General features: G+C 35.6%; 1 pseudogene; it reads right to left on the reverse strand.

Moving 5' to 3' along the window:
• Positions 1–1,736: 1,736 nt before the first annotated feature.
• The window catches only part of LOC123255196, a 189,371-nt pseudogene continuing 178,683 nt past the window's right edge, over positions 1,737–12,424 (reverse strand).

Here is a 12,424-nt window from a genome sequence, read left to right on the forward strand (position 1 = left end):
TTGACCTAGCAATGCCATTACTAGGTTTGCATTCCCAAAAGATGAAAAACAAAAAGGGAAAGGACCTATATGTACAAAAATAGAATTGGAAAGTGAGGGTTTACCCATCAACTGATGAATGGCTAAATTTTAATATGTGATTGTAATGGGATACTAATGTGCTATAAGAAATGATGAGCAGGAGGATCTCAGAAAAAACTGGAAAGACTTACATGAACTGAAGCAGACTGAAATAAGCAGGACTTACTTAAGCCACACACAGCAATACTACATGATGAATAACTGTGAATAATTTAGCTTTTCACAGTAACATGATCCAAAATAATCTCAAAGACTAATGGTAAAAAAAATGCCATCTGCTTCTAGAGAAAGAACTGACAGAGTCTGAATCTTGAACAAAGCATTTTTTCACTTTTTTCTTAATTTTTTGTTTGGGTTTCCTTTTATGAAAGGATTAATATGGAACAATAGTATACATGATTATACAAGTTAAAAATCTTGCTTAATATCTCAGCAGGAGGAGAAGATGGTAAAGGGAGAAGGGAGGGAGGAAATAATTCAAGATGAAAAAAATTTTTTTGACATTGGAAAATTTTTTCATGTAATTGGGGGAAATTTTAATTTAATTTATTTTAAAAGAAGAAAATGGAGGAGCCATGATGATGGAGTAGCAGCATGGAAAGCAGGAATCATTCTGAGAATCCTCACAAACAAACCTTGAAATAGCACCTCAAAATGAATACTGGAGTGGGAGAACTAATAAGGGGTTGGAATGAAATAATTTTTCTGTATAAAACAACTGGAAAGGTAAGCAGAGACTGTTTATTTCACTGGGGTGAGAAGAGAGCCAGAACCAAGGATTCTAAGCTGCCCATTGCCCCACATACTGTTCCAGGTTCTGAACCTGGGTACAAGCCAACTTCAAGACCCCAAGATATAACCTAACTCATGTCCATCCCTTGAAGTTCCAAACTCTAGTGCAAACCTATAGCAAGGATTCAAGCCCTGGTGCAAAACAATTTGTGGTATTTGACCAATTTGAGCCCAACAGGAAGCTAGAGCCCCTGCCCAAGCCTGTGTTGAGGCCCCAAGTTCCATTGTATGGCAATCCACAGTGCTCTTGGATGGTATAAGATCAGAGTGAGACTCTGAGTCTCTACCAAAACCAGCAATGAAGACCTTAACCCCACAGCAACCCCAGCTCAAGGACTGGGTTATTTTTTGTGAGGAGGATAATAGAGAAAGGTAGCTAGGAAGGATAGGAAGGATGGATGGGAAAAAGGATAGAGGAAGGTAGAGGAAGGGAAAGGAAGGTAGCAGTCCCAGCCCTGGCAGTCAGGAATTGACCAGAGCCCTTCGGGGCTCGAATAAAAGATCAGAGAGCAAATTAGGGTTTAGAATAGCTAGGTTTTATTTAAAATAGAAAAGGGAAAGGTTAGGTAGGGGAAAAGGGTCTCCCAGCTAGAGGGAGTCCAGGATCAGAGACAGTCAGCTAGCCTCCAGGCTGGAGAGAGCAGAGAGGGAAAAGACACCAAACTTTCTCTTTTATACTATCTCCTACACCTCCCACAAAGGAAGTGGGAGGTGTCGGGGGCAATTGTAGCAGGGATCCCTGGGAGATGTAGTCTCCCAAAGCTTACAACAATTCCAAATGGCACACCTTACCTGGCTGGTACTAGTCTAAGAGAAAGTCCAAAGCCCCGCCCAAACCTGCACTGAAACCCCAAGCTCAAGGGTTAGGCAGTCTGAAGCACACCTGGCTGGTGTAGGCCCATAGTGAGGCCCAGAGTCTCTGTCCAAGCCTGTGGTGAGGCCCCAGGAATAGCACAAGTGGGTTCTGAGCCCTGAAAATCATCAGCAGTCCCTAGAGGAGATTGAATCAGCATTAAAAGGTGGCATTCAGAGCACTCAGTTAATAGGCTATCATACCACAATGATGAAATTGAAATTTTTAGAAAACTAGAACTAGTGTTGAGAGTAGCAGTAAGGAAAAACTGAAGTTAAAGACAATGTATTCTCTACCATGAGAACAGAGCCCATCTTTAAGATAAAAATGATAAAAAAGCTTCAAAAACATGCAGACAGCAAAAAACAAATGAATAACTCTCCCCCAAACCCTCCCCCCAAATGTAACTGTAGAAAATTTTTATGTAGAGAAAGAAGCACAAGGTATAGACTCAGAAGGGGAAAACAACATCAAAACACTCACATGCAAAACTTCAAAGAAAAATGGGAATTTGTCAGATTCTGGAAGAGTTAAAAGAGGAATTCAAGAATCAAGTAAGAGAAGCAGAAGAAAAATGGGGAAGAGAAATGAAAGAAATGCAAAAAGAAAATAATAGCAAAAAAAAAAAAAACCAGAATTGGCCAAATGGAAAGAGACACAAAAATCTAATGGAGAAAAAAAAAGTTCTTTAAACAATAGAATTGCCCAAATTCTAAGGTTCAAAAACTCATGGAAGAAAATCATTCTTTAAAAATTAGAATTGGGCAAATATAAGCTAATGATGTCATGTGACATCAAGAAACAATAAACCAAAATCAAACAATAGAAAAAATAGCAGAAATAAGAAATATCTCATTGAATAAACAACTGACCTGGAAAATAGATCCAGGAGAGACATTCTAAGAATTATTGGATTACCTGAAAGTCATGATAAAAAGAAAAAAGCCTAAACATCAAATTTAAAAAATTGTCAAAGAAAACTGTCTTATTTTTTAACAAGAGACTAAAATAGAAATTGAAAGAATTCACCAATGACCTACAGTAATAAATCTATAAATGACAACTCCTAGGTATATTAAAGTCAAGTTCCTGAACCCCCAGTCTATGGAGAAAATACTTCAAGAAGTCAGAAAGAAACAATTCTAAAACCATGGAGTCAGGATTACCCAGGATTCAGCAGCTTCTACATTAAAATATCGGAAGGCTTGGAATATGATATTCCAGAATTTTACAACCCAGAATCACCTACCCATAAAAACTGAGTATATCCTTTTAGGGGGGAAATGGTAATTTAAAAAATAGAAAACTTCCAAGCATTTCTGATAAAAAGCACAGACCTAAATAGAAAATTTTATGAGCAAATACAAGATTCAAGAAAAGCATAAGAAGCCAAATAAGCAAGAGAAATTTTAAGGAATTAAATACGGTTGAACTGTTTATATTCCTACATGGAAAGATCATATTTATAACTCAAAATTTTTGTCATTAGCAGAGCAGTTGGAAGAAGTATATATAGTCAGAGGGTGTGGGATGAAGCTGTTTAGGATGACATGATATGCAAAAATAAAAACTCAAAGGGTGAAAAAGAGGATTGTGCTGAATGAAAAGGGAAGAGAGAGGTAAAATGGGATAAATTAGATCAGCTAAAGAGGTATGAAAAATGCTACAGTGGAGGGGAGGATGAGAGTGGTGAGGGGCAGTAGTTAAACCTGACTCTCATCAGAACTGGCTCAAAAGGGGGCAGCTAGGTAGCTCAGTAGATTGAGAGCCAGGCATAGAGACAGGAGGTCCTAGGTTCAAATCTGGCCTCAGACAGCTGTGTAACCCCAATTGCCTAGCCCTTAATGCTCTTCTGCTTTGGAACCAATACATGGTATTGATTCCAAGATGGAAGGTAAGGGTTTTTATTTTTTAAAAAATTGGCTCAAAGAATGAATAACAACCATACCCACTGGGATATAGAATCCTGTCTTACCATAATGAAAAGTAAGAGGGAAATAAGAAGGAAGGTGGGTGGGGAGAGGATTAATATAAGGTAGGGAGACTTGAGGGGGTGATTTAAAGCAAAACATATGTGATTCATGACAGAATCAAAGGAGAGAGAAAATACAAAATAAAAAGGAGAAAATAAAATGGAGGGGAATGCAAAGTTAGTGATGAAAACTGTAATTGTAAATAGGATGAACTCACCCATAAAACAGAAGCAGATAGCAGAGTGGATTAAAAACCAGAATCCTATGATATGTTGTTTACAAGAAACACATTTGAGATAGGTAAACAAACATTAAGTAAAGGTAAGGGGATAGAGCAGAATCAGTTGGGCTTCAACTGAGGAAAAAAAAAAGTATGAGTAGCAATCATGCTCTCAGACAAAACTAAAACAAAATTAGGTCTAATTAAAAGAGATAAGGAAGGAAATTATATTTTCATAAAAGGTACTATAGACAATGAAGTGATATCAATGCTTAACACATATGCACCAAATGGTATAGTCTCCAAATTTTTAAAAGAAAAACTAAATGAGATTCAGGAGGAAATAGATAGTAAAACTACTAGTTGTAGGACCTCAACTTCCCTCAATTAGAACTAGATAAAATCTAACCAATAAATAAAAAGAAAGAAGTTTTAGAAAAGTTAGATTTACTAGATCTCTGGAGACATTTCTAAGATAAAATCCTATAAATGGGGATAAAAAGGGATATATCTTTTAAACAGTACATGTTATGTATTGTTATTATTAAAAATGATTAAGGCAGATATTAAAAGGGAGAATAGTATTTTAATAAAAGCCATGCTGATAGAGATAAAATCATTAGACTAAGTGCCTGTAAGTATTCAAACTGCTGCCTCAGCCATTTTACCTTTTTGTATCTCCCGCACGCCCAGGTAGCTAAGAGAGGCCCTGCCCATCCTGACTCCACGAGTCTTATCCCCTCTCTTACATCATCACACTTCCTGTCTGCCATGAGGAATCATGGGAAGTGTAGTTTTAAGGTCCCCCACAGGTCCACAGAAGTTTGTCAAACACTATATTGAGGTTCAGTCCTTCCAAATAGAACCACAGGTGATTTTAACTAACACAGTATATAAAAATTGACCGTGAACTAGGGCATAAAAACTTCAGAGTCAAATACAGAAAAGCAAAAATAATAAATGCATCTTTTTCATATCATAATGCAATAAAATTTATAATCAATAAAGGTCAGAAAGCCAAATTAAAAATTAATTGGAAACTAAATAATCTAATTCTAAAAAAGCACTGAGTCAAAGAATAAATTATAGAAACAATTAATAATTTTAATAAAGAGGACAATGAAAAGACAACGTATCAAAATTTATGGGATATAGCCCAAAGCAGTATTTAAGGGAAAATTTATATCTCTGAATGGTTATATTGATAAAATAGAGAAATACATAATGATGAATTGGGCTTACAATTAAAAAAACCTAGAAAAAGAACAAATTAAAAATCCCCAAGTAAGGATTATTTGGAAATCCTAAAAATCAAAGGAGAAATGAATAAAATTGAAATAAAACTATTGAACTAATAAATAAACTAGGAGTTAGTTTTATGAAAAAAACAAATAAAATAGAGCATTTGTTAATTTGATTAAACAAAAGGAAAGAAGAAAATTAAAAATCAGTATAAAAAATGAAAAGAGTGTACTCAATGAAGAGGAAATTAAAGCAATCATTAGCAACTATTTTGGCCAATTATATGACAATAAATCTATTATCTAAGATATATGATATAAACATAAAGAATAATATTGCAAGTTAATTAGGGGAATATAGAATAGTTAATCTGCTAGATCTATGGAGAAGGGAAGAATTTATGACCAAACAAGAAATAGAGAACATTACAAGTTGTAAACCTGGGCTAAGGACGGTCCCTAGCCCGGATGAAAAAGGAGGAGGATAGGGCGTGGGGCTAGCAACCCCACCCTGCAAAAACTACATCTGCTAAAGAAACTGCAACCTAAAGTAGGGGCAGCTGGGCTAGCTCAGTGGATTGAGAGCCAGGCCTAGAGACAAAAGGTCCTAGGTTCAAATCTGGGCTCAGACACTTCCCAGCTGGGTGACCCTGAGTGACCCATTGCCTACTGGTTGTGGCCCTATGGTCCTAGAATGGAGTCCCAGGATAAAAAAAAAAAACAAACAAAAAAACAAGTTGTAAAATGGAGATTTATATTAAATTAAAAAGTTTTTGTACAAACAAAAACAATTCAACCAAGATTAGAAGGGAAGCAACAAACTTTCAAATTTCTCTGGTAAAGTTCTCATTTCTCAAATATATAAAGAACTAAGTCAAATTTATAGGAATCCAAGTTATTTCCCAAATGGTAAATAGTCAAAGGATATGAAAAGGATTTTTTCAGATGAAGAAATCAAAGCTATCAATAATCATATGAAAAAATATTCTAAATCTCTCTTGATTAGAGAAATGCTAATTAAAATAATACTGAGGTAACACCTGTAATAGGTGACTTCTGGGGAGAAGATGGAGACCAGCTTGAGTGACAGATCGTTGGTTATAGAACTTGGAATTTACCCAGATGGCATGAGCCAAAGGCAAAAAACAGTTGAGATCACCTCTATAAAAGCCCAGGGGCAGAAGATTTCAGGGTCTGATTTTTGAGAAGGGGCTCCTGGGTGGTGAAGGGTGGGTAGACCTACAGCCCTGCATATCCAACACCTGTACCTGATTGTCTCATAATATCCATTGATTTATTACTAAACAAGGCTGAGAGATAAACACCAACATCAGCTATCAAGAAGAACATCACAAGCCCTTCCTTTCACTTGGTCTAGACCATAGCTGGGTCTGACAAGGGTCTGGGAGAGAGAGAAGCTTCTCTAGTCAGCTGCCAACTGTTACTTAATGATTAGCCTAAGATTAGGTTTTAGCATGGCCATCCCTATCACCACTTTCCTTATCCTGAATCCTACCTGTTTGAATTGTAGCATTAAATCCTTTGAAATACATCTCAAAGTGAAGACTGATATTTGTCAAGAGCAAGGGAATAATTATAGCCAAAGGGGAAAGGGGAATTTATCTAAATCTCAGTCATTTGGCATTATCCATCTCAATACCAATATCATCCTCATAACAAACCTTTATCTTCTAACCTAACCCCAAGCCTGGGAACCAGAGGAGCTGTGTTAACAATATACAGCTTCTCCCTTGATAACTTTGGCTTGGGCACTGTTTGTGGGGTCAAGTGCTTAGCGGAGCTGAATATCCATAAGCCCTAGTGGTTACCAGCACACCTTGGTGGCCACCCAGTCATCACTCTCCTCACTCAGCCTAGATCCATTTTCGATTGAGGCATCTTGGGCCAGCTTGCCAGGCCCATCTAACAGAAGCACCACACCACCCCTTATAACATACTTCACACCTATCAGATTTGCCAATAGGACAATAAAGGAAAATGTTAAATGTTGGAGGGAATGTGGTAAAATTGGGACATTAATTCATTATTGGTGGAGTTGTGAACTGATCCAACCACTTGGAATTATGTCCAAAGGGCTATAAAATAATGCATACATTTCAATCCAATAATACCTCTACTAGGTATGTATCTCAAAGAGATAAAAAATGTTTATACAAAAATATTTATAGAAGCTGTTTTTCTGGTAGCAAATAATTGGAAAATTAAGAGATGTCCTTCTATTGGGAAATGGCTGAGTAAACTGTGGTATATGATGGTGATAGAATAGTATTGTGGTATAAGAAAATATGAACAGGATGATTACAGAAAGAGTTGGAAAGACCTACGTGAAGTGATGCACAGTGAAATAAGCAAAAACAGGAGAAAATTATAGGAGAACACAGTAACTGTGTCTAAATGTGATAGACTTTTCTACTAACAGAGATATGATTGAGGACAATTCTGAGGGACTTATGTAAAAGAATTCTATACCTCCAGAGAAAGAACTGTTGGAGTAGGAATGCAGATGAAATTATATGATTTATCATTTGTTTATTTGAGTATATGATTTAAGGTTTTAGTTTTATAATATTATTCACATACAAAAATGAATAATATAGAAATGTTTTATGTAGTTATACATATACATATATATGTATATTTATGTGGTTATACATATACATATATATGGATATTTATATATATATGTATTTAACCCCAGTTGAATTGCTTGTCACTCTGGGAGGGGAGAGGAAAGAAGGAAGGGAGACAATTTGGATCATATAACTTCAAAAAATTTATGTGGAAATTTGTTATTAAAATAAAAATCCAAATAAAAAATAACTCTAGACAATATAAAGTATGTGGAAATCTATTTGCCAAGACAAACACATGAATTATATGAACACAATTATAAAACACTTTTCACACAAATAAAGTCAGATCTAAACAACTGGAAAAACTTTGAGTAGGCCAAGCTAATCTAATAAAAATGACAATCCTACATAAATTAATTTACTTATAGAACTAGATAAAAACAACAAAATTCAGCTGGAAGAACAAAAGATCAAGAATATCAAGGGAGTTAGTGAAAAAAATGTGAAAGATAGTGGCAGAGCAGTAACTGTATTATAAGATAGTAATCATCAAAACAATCTGGTACTGGTAAGAATATAGATTGGCGGATGAATGGAATAGATCATGGGTAAATGACCTTAGCAATCTCATATTTGATAAACCCAAATATCCCAGTTTTTGGGATAAGAACTCATCATTTGACAAAAACTGTTGGGAAAACTGGAAAACAGTAAGGTAGAAAGTAGGTATAGACCAATATCTCACACCCTATATCAAGATAAGATCAAAATGAGTATATGCTTTAGATATAAGATGTGATACTGTAAGTAAATTAGGGGAATATAGAATAGCTTACCTGTCTGATCTATGGAGAAAGGAATAATTTATGATCAAACAAGAGATGGAGAACTTTACCAAATTTAAAATAAATAATTTTGACTACGTATTAACTTAAAAAGTTTTTTTACATACAAAACCAATGTAAAAGATTAGAAGGGAAACAAAACCTGGGAAAATTTTTTATAATAAATTTCTCTGATAGATATCCAATTTCTCAAATATATAGAAAACCAAGTCAAATTTATAAGAATATAAGCCATTACCCAATTGACAAAGGGTCAAAAATATGAAAATAAGCAATTTTCAGATGAAGAAATTAAAGCTATCAATAATCATATGAGAAATGTTCTTAATCACTCTTGTTTAGAGAAATGCAAATTAAAAGACCTCTAAGGTACTACTGTAGATCTATCAGACTGGCCAACATGACAGGAAAGGAAAGTGATAAATGTTGTAGGGAATGTGGCAAAATTGGGACACTAATGCATTGCTGGTGGAGTTATAAACTGATCCAACCATTCTGGATGGCAATTTGAAACTATGAACAAAGGGCTGTAAAACAATGATGCAGTAAAAATGGGGAAAAGGCATTTTTGTGCAAAAATATTGATAGCTGCTCTTTTTGTGGTGGCAATGAATTGGAAATTGAGGGGATATCCATCAATTGGGGAATGTAAATTCCTGAAAAAATTATGGTATATGTTGGTGATGGAATATTATTGTGCTGTAAGAAATCACAAATAGGATAGTTTCAGAAAGAGCTGAAAAGATCTACATGAACTGATGTAAAGTGAAATAAGCAGAACCAGGAGAACACTGTACACAGTAACAGCAATATTGTGGAATGATGAATGACTTAGGTACTCTTAGCAATACAATGATCCAAGACAATTCTGTGGCTTATGATAAAGAATGCTCCCTATCTCCAGAGAAAGAATTGTTGCACTTCTTTCAGAATGCAGATAAAAGCATATGGTTTTTCACTTTAGTTTATCTGAGTTTTCATTGGGGGATTTTGGTTTTATATGAACAATATAGAAATATGTTTTGCATGATGATACATATATAACCCTGATAGAATTGCTTTCCAGCTCTAGGAAGAGGGAGAGAAAGGAGGAGGGAGACAATTTGGATCATATAACTTCAGAAAACTTATCTGAAAATTTATTAGGGGGCATCTAGGTGGCTCAGTGGAGTAAGAGTTAGGTCCAGAGATGGGTTCAAATCTGATCTCAGACACTTCCTAGCTGTGTGACCCTGGACAAGTCACTTAACTACCATTGCCCAGCCCTTACCACTCTTCTGCTTTAGAACCAATACACAATAGTGAGTCCAAGACAGAAGGTAAGGGCTTAAAAAAAAGAAAAGAAAAAAATTATTACATGTAATTGACAAAATAATATTTTTTTTACAAATTAAGAAAGCTCATTTATCAAGTGATCTCTCTTTTCTCTTTCTCTTGCTTGTCTCACTTTACCCAGATGCCTTCCTTCACTATTTTTTCTTACACCACTCTCTCACACAAAGAGATAGTCCTCCCTGACAAAGCATAATACACAATTGTTCCCATTCTGTCCTATATTCTCCAGGAGATTGCTTTCTCTATCATCTCTATTCTCACACTAATTTACAATCTCTCTTTGTCTACTGGCTGCTTTCCTGCTGCCTTATCCTTAAAAAAACAAAAACAAAAACAAACTTCTCACTTGATCCTACCACACAGCTCTTTGTTTGCTTAGCCTTCTTCCCTTTTGTAGTTTAACTCCTTGAGATTACCTCCAATGTTTCTTTTCTTGTTGTCTCCTCCATTGGAATGTGATTTCCTAAAAAGGAGATACAATGCATTTGCCTTTCTTTGTCTTCCCAGAGCTTCTCACAGTGCCTTGCAAATAGTTGGTATTTTCTAAATGATTGTTGGCAGACCATTGAGTTTCAGAGTTGTCTTTCCTCCATTCCTAACTCCTTATCCACCTATCATTGAGAAGTAACCAACTTTTCCACTTAATTATAATACCTGATTTGATAATAGTACCTTGTGAAAGCAGGAAAGGATGTTGAAGATCATTTTAATGCATTTGCCTCATTTTACAGATGGGGAAACTAAAGCCTAAAGAAGTGATGTGATGTCAAACCAGTGGTGAGTTGCAGGTCTGGGACTCTGGTCCTCTGACTTCATTTTCTTTTATACAATTGTACCTCCTCAAGATTTCTATAATTTTTCCCCTATAGATGTGCTAATTGAATGGGAACATGATCCCTCTGCAAAATTTCTACAGAGAAAGATGACTGAAGACTTTTGTTGTTTCCCATTATACTAAATGGTCTGAATATATTGGGTTTTCTTTGTTTATAACAGATCTTATGACTCACATGAATGAAAAAGAATGGTAGTAACAGATTAATTCATATGTTAGATCAGAGAAAAAGAGAAGTGACAATCACAAAGAGCGAGCATAGCTTCATTAAGAACAGGTCAAGCCAGACCAATCTCATTATCTTTTGAATAGCATGCTTATCAGGTTTGCAAAAGCAGACAACTTAGGAGAAATAGCAAAACCATTGGATGGTAGAAACAGAATCCAAAAAAAAATCTTGTCAGGATCTTTGGGATGAAAGTACTAAGACGCTATTTTAAAAAATGTAATGGGGATGCTCAAGGAAACTTCCTGGTTTGCTGGACCGAATTGACTTCCATGGAGTTGACCATGCTTTCTGGTTTCTTACTGAGGAACAATATGCACTCTAATTCCTTGCTGAAGTAGATGCACTTTGTTAAGGTGACATAGAATCTCCTGACTGGTCCATGGTAATAGAGATTTCGTCAAGTCTCATGGTCATGGGATGAATATGAATTATTATCTTTTTTTAATAAATTTAAAATCTTTTATTTAATTAATTAATTTAGAATATTTCCCATGGTTATAGGATTCATATTCTATCCCTTCTCTCCTCCCACACCCTCCTATAGCCGATGCACAATTCCATTGGGTTTTATATGTGTCATCGATCAAGACATATTTCTATATTATTGATATTTGTGCTAGGGTGCTCATTTTGAGTCAATATTCCTAATTATATTCCCATCCTCCCATGTGATCAGGCAGTTGTTTTTCTTCTGTGTTTCTACTCCCACAGTTCTTCCTCTGAATGTAGATAGTGTTCTTTCTCATAGGTCCCTCATAGTTGTCCTGGATCATTGCATTGCTGCTAGAAGAGAAGTCCATTACATTCAATTTTACCACAGTGTGTCTGACTGTGTGTATAATGTTCTCCTGGTTCTGCTCCTTTCACTCTCCATCAGTTCCTGGAGGTTGTTCCAGTTCACATGGAATTCCTCCAGTTCTTTATTCCTTTGAGCACAATAGTATTCCATCATCAGTAGATACCACAATTTGTTCAGCCATTTCTTAATTGAAGGGTATGCCCTTATTTTCCAGTTTTTTTGCCACCACAAAGAGCTCAGCTATAAATATTTTTGTCCAAGTCTTTTTCCCTATGATCTCTTTGGGGTATAAACTCAGCAGTGGTATGACTGGATCAAAGGGCAAACAGTCTTTTAGCAGTGAATTATTATCTTTAAGTTCAAAATATCAGTTTCACGAGTGGGCAGAATTGTTTTTCCTTTCATTCAAAGATATTTTATTTTCCCAATTACACATGATAACAATTTTTGCATACAATTTCTGAAATTTTAAGATCCAAATGTCTCCCTCCCTCCCTTATCTCCCCTTCTCAGAGATGGCAAGTGATTTGATCTGGTTTATATGTGTATTATCATACAATTATACTTCTATGTTGGTCACTGTTGTAAGAGAATACTCATATAGAAGCAAAACTCCAGAATAAAAAC

Source organism: Gracilinanus agilis, chromosome 1 (genome assembly GCF_016433145.1).
Source record: "Gracilinanus agilis isolate LMUSP501 chromosome 1, AgileGrace, whole genome shotgun sequence".
Classification (NCBI taxonomy): Eukaryota; Metazoa; Chordata; class Mammalia; order Didelphimorphia; family Didelphidae; genus Gracilinanus; species Gracilinanus agilis.